An 8450-nucleotide genomic window follows, 5' to 3' on the forward strand; every position below is an offset into this window, starting at 1 on the left:
ACTCACTGCAGGGTTACAGCAATTGTTTCTATTTGAACTTGGATCTCCTTTCTCCACGTTGCATAACTTATCCTAGAAGAAGCATCAGGTCTTTGTTCTGTGTCATGCTGGTGCTGCTGAGTGTTGAGTAGATGCCTTTTCATTTGGGGCTGTTGGTGCAACAAAACTTGAATGATTTCGTGGCTGGGAATTTGGAAAAAAAAAAACCAAAAACAACACAACAAACCCCCAGTTCTTAGACCGCTTGTTAAATCCCACCATAGCTAAACAACATCTGGCTTTCTATAAATACAGCAAGCCAGTCATTAACACTGGGACTATTCATTGTTTACAGAGCTGCATTTGAAAAGAACTGAAATGCAAAGTATTCATTGAAGTCTGCAGAGCATCTGCCTGCAATAGGCTTTCAATAAACCCAGCCTTACACTCCAGTCATATTCATATTCCAGTATTTGGATATCTTGTGTATGAATGGCTGTCTTATTTTCCAGAGTCACAGACATGTTACTGATGCAGGCAACATGGGAGTTTCTACCGTGCACAGAAATTTTTTGTGTGCAGAACAACAGCCTTGGACCCCCACTTCTATTTAGATATGTGCAGGTGGTCCATCAGACCCAATCAGCCTTTTATCCTGGTAAAGCCCTTTGCTGGATCAGGACAAATAAACACAAGTCGTGCATTACATCAGGGATTTCTTAGAAACATCTTAGTTGCCATCACACTGCAAATCCCAGCCTCTCAGTTCTGCGTGGAGAAAGTCAAGACGAGGTCCATATGCAAAAGCAAGGATCTCCACCCTCTGAGGCAAAACATCTTTATAATCCACAGGACCTGTGACACAGAGTTAATCCACTGGCATTGCAAGTCCTTCCAGGAGTGGGCTGCCCAGCCAGACCACTGCAAATAAGTATTTCAAACCAGGTTGCTTTTTTGCACGTGCTGGAAGTAATGAAGCTTGGTTTCCACTGCCTTTTATCTGGGCAGATATGGTGATGCTTAATAAAGCTCATTAGATGTTTCCCCAGGGGCTAAGGGGAGAGAGAGAGGAATTTTTCCCTACCTACAACCTGACTCCATCACACACGTGTAGGATCTAAGTGCCTATGAGAGATCCATCTGTTGTGTTTAGATAAAAATTGCCAGAGAGGTTAAAAACCAGCCTTTGCGTGGAAAGGCAAGGGTATGCACAGTGAGATCCCATAACTATCTCTTCCAGAGGAAAATCAGACTGGAAGGGGATATTTGCAGCCAATTATAGACATGCCTGGCACCAAGGCGCTGTTCCTATGTGGTGAATCAGCACTGGTTTCTGTCTCAGTGGGGTTGCTACATTTCCCAGCAGGATGCTCCATAGGAGGTGGTACAGGAGGGCTGGAGCAAGCACTTTTTGCTGTGAGAAATGCCAAAGAGCTGGCAAGGCTCCTAGCTGCTCTTGCAAAGGTACGTTCACCCATGTCAAGATGGGCAGCCTCCAGCAGGTGTAGTAATTATGCTTGGAAAATGGTATCTAAGGCATCTGAAAAGCTATTTCTAGCCATTTCCTCTTCATTGTGAATAGACACAGGGATGGATCCTTGCACCTGTTTCTGCCTGCTTCGTGTTGCTCGCACCGGTCTGGCCACCTCTGCTGTAGCACCAGTGGCAGGAGTGAGGGCAGGTACCTCCCAGGAGGAAGGAGCCTTTCTGAAGGAGCATGAATTGCTTTGCAAGGTGTCAGGGAATGAATGGACGTGAGCTCTGTTGCACCAAATTACTGAAGCACAGGAGAATCTGAGGCTCTGTTTTGGGGGTTTGGGCATCTTTTTTGAGTTTTATGCTGCCATCTGTGGTTTCTGAGCATCTTGCATATGAAGACAAGTAGTAATTCTAATTAGTAATTGTATGGAGTCTGTTAATTAAATTTCCATCAGGACTGTGCTGTCTCAGAGCCATAGTTTTCAGTATCACAATGGTAGCGCAAGACAGAAAAATGCCTTTTTTCTGGTGGAAGCTGCGGGTGATGTGTTTTCTGATGGTATGGACTGGCCACATGGGGGGAACTAGGAAGAATATGATCATGAAGTACATCTCCCAGGTGGTATTGTGGCAGCATTTCCAGTCTATCCACACTCACCCCAAGACATACAGCCTGAAAACTTTTCAGTCTTTCAAGAAAAATATAGTTAGAAACTCTCCTCAGCAGAAATAAAAACAAAAATTCAAAAGGAAAAAATAACATGGATTATACCCATCCACAAAATCTGCACAACAGTTCTCCTGGGCACAGTATGCTCATGGGGTGGGAGCTGTAGAGTTTATGCTGCTTGAATTGCCGTTTTTGTTACTTTTCCTTAATCTGAGCCTCTCTTCTGTATTGTAGCTTGATGGAAACATCACTGGTGATGATGAGAACCATCCTACTGACTTCAGTGATCTGTGGATTAGGTCAGCCTTCAAAATGCCTACAGGTTGGACATCCCATCTCAGGTCTGGCGGGTTTTACTGCCACTGCAGATAGGTTGCAGGAAGATCCAATACAGTGCTTTCTTCATGGGACATTGAGTGCAGCGGTGTAAAGGAAGTACATCTCCCTTCTTTGTGTCAGTCCAGCAAGGAAAAAGTGGGACAGCTCTGAGTGGCCCTGGTCAGAGACAGGTCAACTTGTTTTTTACCCTGTGCTTGCCCTTGGCTATATCATGGACAATGATGTGGTGGAAAATGTGCCCACTAACCAAGCTTATGTAGGCTGTGCTCTTCTCTCTCACTGTGCTCAAGCAGGCAGATGCAATGCGGGCTGGATGCTTTGAAACTCAGCTCAGTAGCAGCAAGTGCTATAAAATATGCACTACTTAAATATTTTCAGTAAATCAAGGAAAGCTGTCAGAAATTGGTGTAACTTTTGATGTTTAAAACAGTAATGGTAGAAGTTATAGCAGTTTTATGCATTTGAGAGGATGTTTTGCCTTTATTTTAATTTATTTATTGATTTATTTCACTGCCAGCATGCTCTATTATAGGAAGTTTATGTCATCTTTAAAGTAAAACATGCTAAGAAAGAGTTACTTTAAATTAAACAGGAAATTGGCATATAGTGATAAAAAACAGTAACTGAGGGGGTTTATGATGAGCTGCCTTCAGCCTGTGGGATTATGTACATACAACACGCAAGCAAAACACCTTGTTGAAACATTCATGCTGTACATCTAGCCCGTAGGGCAAGAGACAAGAAATCACCAAATTAGGAAGGAGGCAGTTCGCTTCCTCAAATTAGGAGAAGGAAGAACAATCTGCATTTGAGATCTATGCGCCATTTTCTTTAAAGAAGGGGAGGATATAAGCACAAGGGAAGTTTATTTTTAGGACTGGAAGAGACCCTCACATGCCATCCCCAGTCTGACCTTCAACCTAAGACAGACTGGGGAGACTTCGGTGTTGAGTATAACTTGCGGTTTCCAGATGTCTTTGAAGGATTTAAGGAACATAGGTTCCACCTGAAGACAACGATACCCTGAGGCAGCAGCTGAGATGTAAATGTGCACAGAAAGCCAAAGCCACAGCTCTGGGGCCTGTCATCTCCACCAGCAAAAACACTTTGTTAAAATCAAAGCAGCAGCCACAACTCGCTTCTCTCCATGGACTGACACTCAGTGCCAGCTGAAATACACTCCCCAAAGCACCTGTATGCTAAATCCCCAGGAAAGCATGGCTGCATTATTTCTTTCCCAGAGACTGGTGGGACACTCCCAGCCCTGGCTGATTTAAACCTTTGGCTGAGGTATTAAGACAGAGCAGGAGAGGAATGAAATAAATCATGCAGGGGAGAGAAGTGCATGCTGGGTCTGCTCTGCGTGAGGGCAGCATCTCCCACAGGCCCCTAGGGGCACATCCCGGTGTCGCAGTCTGTTGTGGCCAGTTGGCGTACAGAAGTTGCACATGCTTGCATGACAAGGCAAAACCTTTCCTCTCCTTTTCTGAGAGCTCCTTCCCCTCCACAAAGCATGCTACTGCTGTGTCACCCTTGCAGAGAGATGTAGCCACTTCATGGGGACATGCATCTGCAAAACCCTGGGACTACACCATTAGCTATATGTAGCCAACCTGGGATAAAACTGACTAAATGCTGGACTTCCTCCTGAGCTTAATAAATCACTTTAAAACAGGGAAGCCCAAAATACATCTGGTATAGTAATATATTGCAGGAAACACTCTTCAGTCTGAACCTAAAACATGGCCTGGAAGAAAGGCTTTTATTCTACTGCTGGCATAAGCTCTGGAATGACTTTAAAGTGCATTTTATCTGGTCTTTCTATGATATAAACTTTTAATTAGTCGTAATCAATGTAAGTGGAGAGAAGTATGTCAGAACACCACCATGTAAAATGAGAATTGTATCCCTGACCTATGCCAGCCTTAGGGAGGAGATGACAGTGGCTGGTAAACGTAGGTCTTGTAATATGAAAACACAACTATTGTTACTAATAAAATACACCCTGAAATTAGTGCTTTATTGCGTTAATAAATTTTTCACTAGCTTTCCTCTGTAAATATTATAACCTTACCATGTTGAGAGGCTTTGCCAGCTATAAAAAAAGCAGGCTGAACGTGACATTGGGTCCCACCCTAGGAGGAGGAGAGCATTTCTGCCCAGGCAATCAGCTTCCCTATTAAAGCCCGACTCCATTGTTTCGCTCCTCACATAAACACTTGCTGCAATATAAAGCTGGTACTAAACTGATGGGACCGTACTATGGTACTGATGTGTGAGCCCAAACTGCCAGAGAAAAGCCTCTGATTAGCTTCAGGGGTCTCGGACCTGGCCAAAATGGTAGGAACCATCCCCCCAGTATTAGCCATCTAATAATACTCTAGCCCCTGGGGATTTAGGCTCCCTCCATGGTTAATGCAAAGTGCGAGGCACCTCTGCAGAACAACTGGTGTACAGCCAAAGGTATGTCGTATATCAGCAGGGGCACAATTTGGACTTGGAAATAGAAGGCTGTGTTTGGGTGGCAATACGTGAAGTGTGACTGGCCTGTTTGGGTCCCTCTTCCCTTGTTTGCTGACTCGTTTTTCACTTGCAGCAGGGATCCCAGGTGATCCAGCCATAGCACAGTTATCGTACAATGAACAGGTTCTTTTTGGGCCAAGTACTGAGACAAAATACTCAAAGCAGCATAAGAAGGTATTCCTATTTTATTTCTACATTGCTGTGTCTCAAAAACCCTCAGATCCTCCTTCAGAAAACCAAGATCCTGGTGAGATATATACTAGCCTGAACCACAACCTCTATACATGTGTGAGTGTGTATTTAAAACAGATTTTGGAGGAAAATGAGCCATCATTCTATTTGCGGTTCTTGTTAAGTTTGCAAAGAGAAAATATAGGGCCTGAATTATGCACTGCAGAAACAAGGGTTGGAGGACAAAGAGTGAAATTGGGTGTGAAGCCACCTGCCTGGCATCATGGAGCAAGGCATAGCAGAGCTGCAGGGAAAATTCAGTGGGGTGGAGGGGAGGAAAAGCAACTTTAAGGAAACTCAGTGTGAAAATATACCCCCTCCCTTTTTTGGTTTTTTTTTCTAAACCTAAAGCTACCTGGTGTAGTGTTAGGCACTTTTCCAAATGAGTGTTGTTATAAATAGTGCTCTGCGTTGCAGCCCTCAAGTAGTACTGACTGTGTCTGCCTGCAGACAGCAGAGTGTGTCTCCATTTATCGCCTCACTTTCTTACCTTGGTTCATCACCTTAATTTGCCACCATTACCTAGGAGCTGACAGCTTCCAATTACAGTCACATTTGCAATGCCGATAGAAAACATCAGGGCCTGGCTTTCAAAGGGTTGGTCTATTTTGTCCTGAACAAGCTTCTCCCTGCAGTCCTCTCAACAGCTCATTTCTGAGATTGTGATCTTTTTCACAGATGTGGTTTGAACTATTTAATACTACGGTGTATCGTAACCTGTGTGGAACCAATGCAGTTCCCACTAAAGGTGTTACATACAGTTACTGGAGATCCCAGGTGCTATATTGAATGTTTTATGCATTTATACAAATAAAATGACCTTTAAAATTGGATCAAAGTTTTCTTCAATGTTTTTCTCTAAATCAAATTGATCAGAGATTTTTGCACATATAAGCTACTGAATTGCTCATTGTTAAGTGGCTCAGTGTGTGTCACACCGACACAGAGATAGATGTGGAAATAAAACATTGAGAAGTCAAGGCTCGTGGTGAGTGGGGTGGATCAGAGACGAGCATATGGGAGTTGGCTGTTGCTGAGGAGGGCAAGTACAAAGCTTCCCAAACACGTGAGCTGCCCTTCTCCCACCTACTCCTTCCTATACTGTCCAGACACTGCAGGACTTGAGACCAGGCAGCCAGATCTTCCAGTTCCCTGTTCCCAAACTCAGTCTTTCTGCCTCCTCAACCAGCTTCTAAATAGGAATGAACAAGGGAGAGAGACATCTTTTACGGAGAGCAGCTTCCCAAAGAGGCTCAGCATCGCAGGCTGTGGGGAAGCTGGCAAAGCATCTTGGGGGTGCTCTGGAAAACAAAGATGTCCCTGGGGAGAGCATTTGTGGGACATTACAGGCAGTTTGTATGGTTCAAGCTGGCTGAAGATGGATCTCAGAGCTGATCCTCAGCTTCCCTGTTGGCTGACCACTGTGTCACCCTTTCTGGCCCCAGGACATCAACCAACTAGAGTTGCTCAAACATGCTTCTGCCTCTGAATGACTGTCTTTTTCTTTTTCAAAGCACTAAATAGAAGACGGAGCTAAAGGAAAGACCAAGGGAGACCCAGATGTCAGCATGGAACATGTTAAACAAGCTGTCTGAAATTCATAGCCAGCTCAACAGAAATCCTGCCTGTAAAGAAGATGAGAGAAACAGACTCAATTTCCTATTCAAATATATGACAGTGAATAGAAATTAAGTCTCTCCCATGTTACTCCTCATCTCAGCTGCTGATGTTGCCTGCTGACAACAGATGCCACAGTTAAAAGGACACAGCCCAGGAAGGGAGGCTGGCATATCTGCCACCTCCTGCTTTGTGTCTTCGATTCAAGCTGCAGCCATCCCTCCTTTTTGTAGTTAGTAGCCAGCAGAACAAAGCAATGCCTCTTTACTCTGTGCAGGTACCTTCCTGCAGACTGAAAACCACTGCTGGTACCTGGAAGGAGACAAAAGTAACAGTGCTATAAATGCCTTCTCCCAGGAGCAGGGCTGCTAGAGAGTGCTGGTCTCATCCAAAGTGAGTGGGGCATCACTGATCTGGGAGAAGTTGCACTGGCTGTGTCAGGGACAGTCTGGATTTTCTACTAGGTCTTGTTTCTTGTACCTTCATTCCCCCTATTAGCAGCAGGTTTGAAAAGGGACCTCAGCTTACATTCTTGAATCAGAGGCCATGACCCATTACCTAGTACTCCTTCACAAGTTTAAATAGAACTTCTTTGGGTACTTAAATACGAACAAGTCCCAAAAAACTGCATGGCATTCTATCCTGCTGGAATCTAAATGCAAATAGGTTCTGCTTTTTAATCTCAAGATCATTTTTAAAGTACAGTATAAAGGGCAACTCTGTCCTCTTTTCAAAGGAATCAAGTTTTTTTGTCGTGCAAGAGTTTGAGAAGAAAGCAGACTGGTGGGACTCTATAGTCCAGAAGTCATCTACTCCAGACGTTCCCTGTTGTAGTTAATACAGTTAGATTAAAACTGTTTTGGGTTTTTGCTCCGCTAGTCATCACAGCGGATCGCTCCCAGCCCTGAGGACCCATCCTTTCGGATGCAGTGAGGAGCTGCAGTAGTATTTCTCCAGCCCTGTGAGCACAGTGACCAGCTATTCCCAAGCTAGGTGGGGCAGGAAGCAGTCACAGTGTAACCACAGGATGGATTTCAGCATGGGCAGGACTATGTAAGCATGCCACAGACCCATTGCCCAAGGGCAGCATCACCATCCCTGAAGTTTCATGGGCAGATACTAGCAAGGACCCAACACTGTCTTTCAAAGTGCAGAAAAGACTGGTCCCATCTGGATTGTCTGCATTGTGAAACAATGAGAGAAGTGGAGATGCCTTCCTTAGGGCACTGGATCCACAAGATAGAAGACTCTGCAGAGGTTGGGACCAACCCACCTCTGTGTGTTGTTTTTGAGAAGACTATTTTCCTCCATGGTGAGGCTGGGGCTGTCACAGGCTGCACCACACACACATTTGCTGTTTCCCTTTTAAATGTTATGCAGCATGGATAAACAACAAGCAGAGGCACCTGTGCCTACACTTCAGTTGATCATTTTCCTAATTATATTACATACTTAGGTGGGCCAAAACATACTAAAACAACCACTTAGTGGGAAGCTGGTTAGACATGTGTGACTGACTTGCTGATAAAATCACTGTGCACTTAGTACAGTGTGGAAGACCCCGAAACACCTGCTGGAGTTTGAGCCTGATCCTCTTATCCCTTACACTGAT

Source organism: Phalacrocorax carbo, chromosome 4 (genome assembly GCF_963921805.1).
Source record: "Phalacrocorax carbo chromosome 4, bPhaCar2.1, whole genome shotgun sequence".
NCBI classification, from domain to species: Eukaryota; Metazoa; Chordata; class Aves; order Suliformes; family Phalacrocoracidae; genus Phalacrocorax; species Phalacrocorax carbo.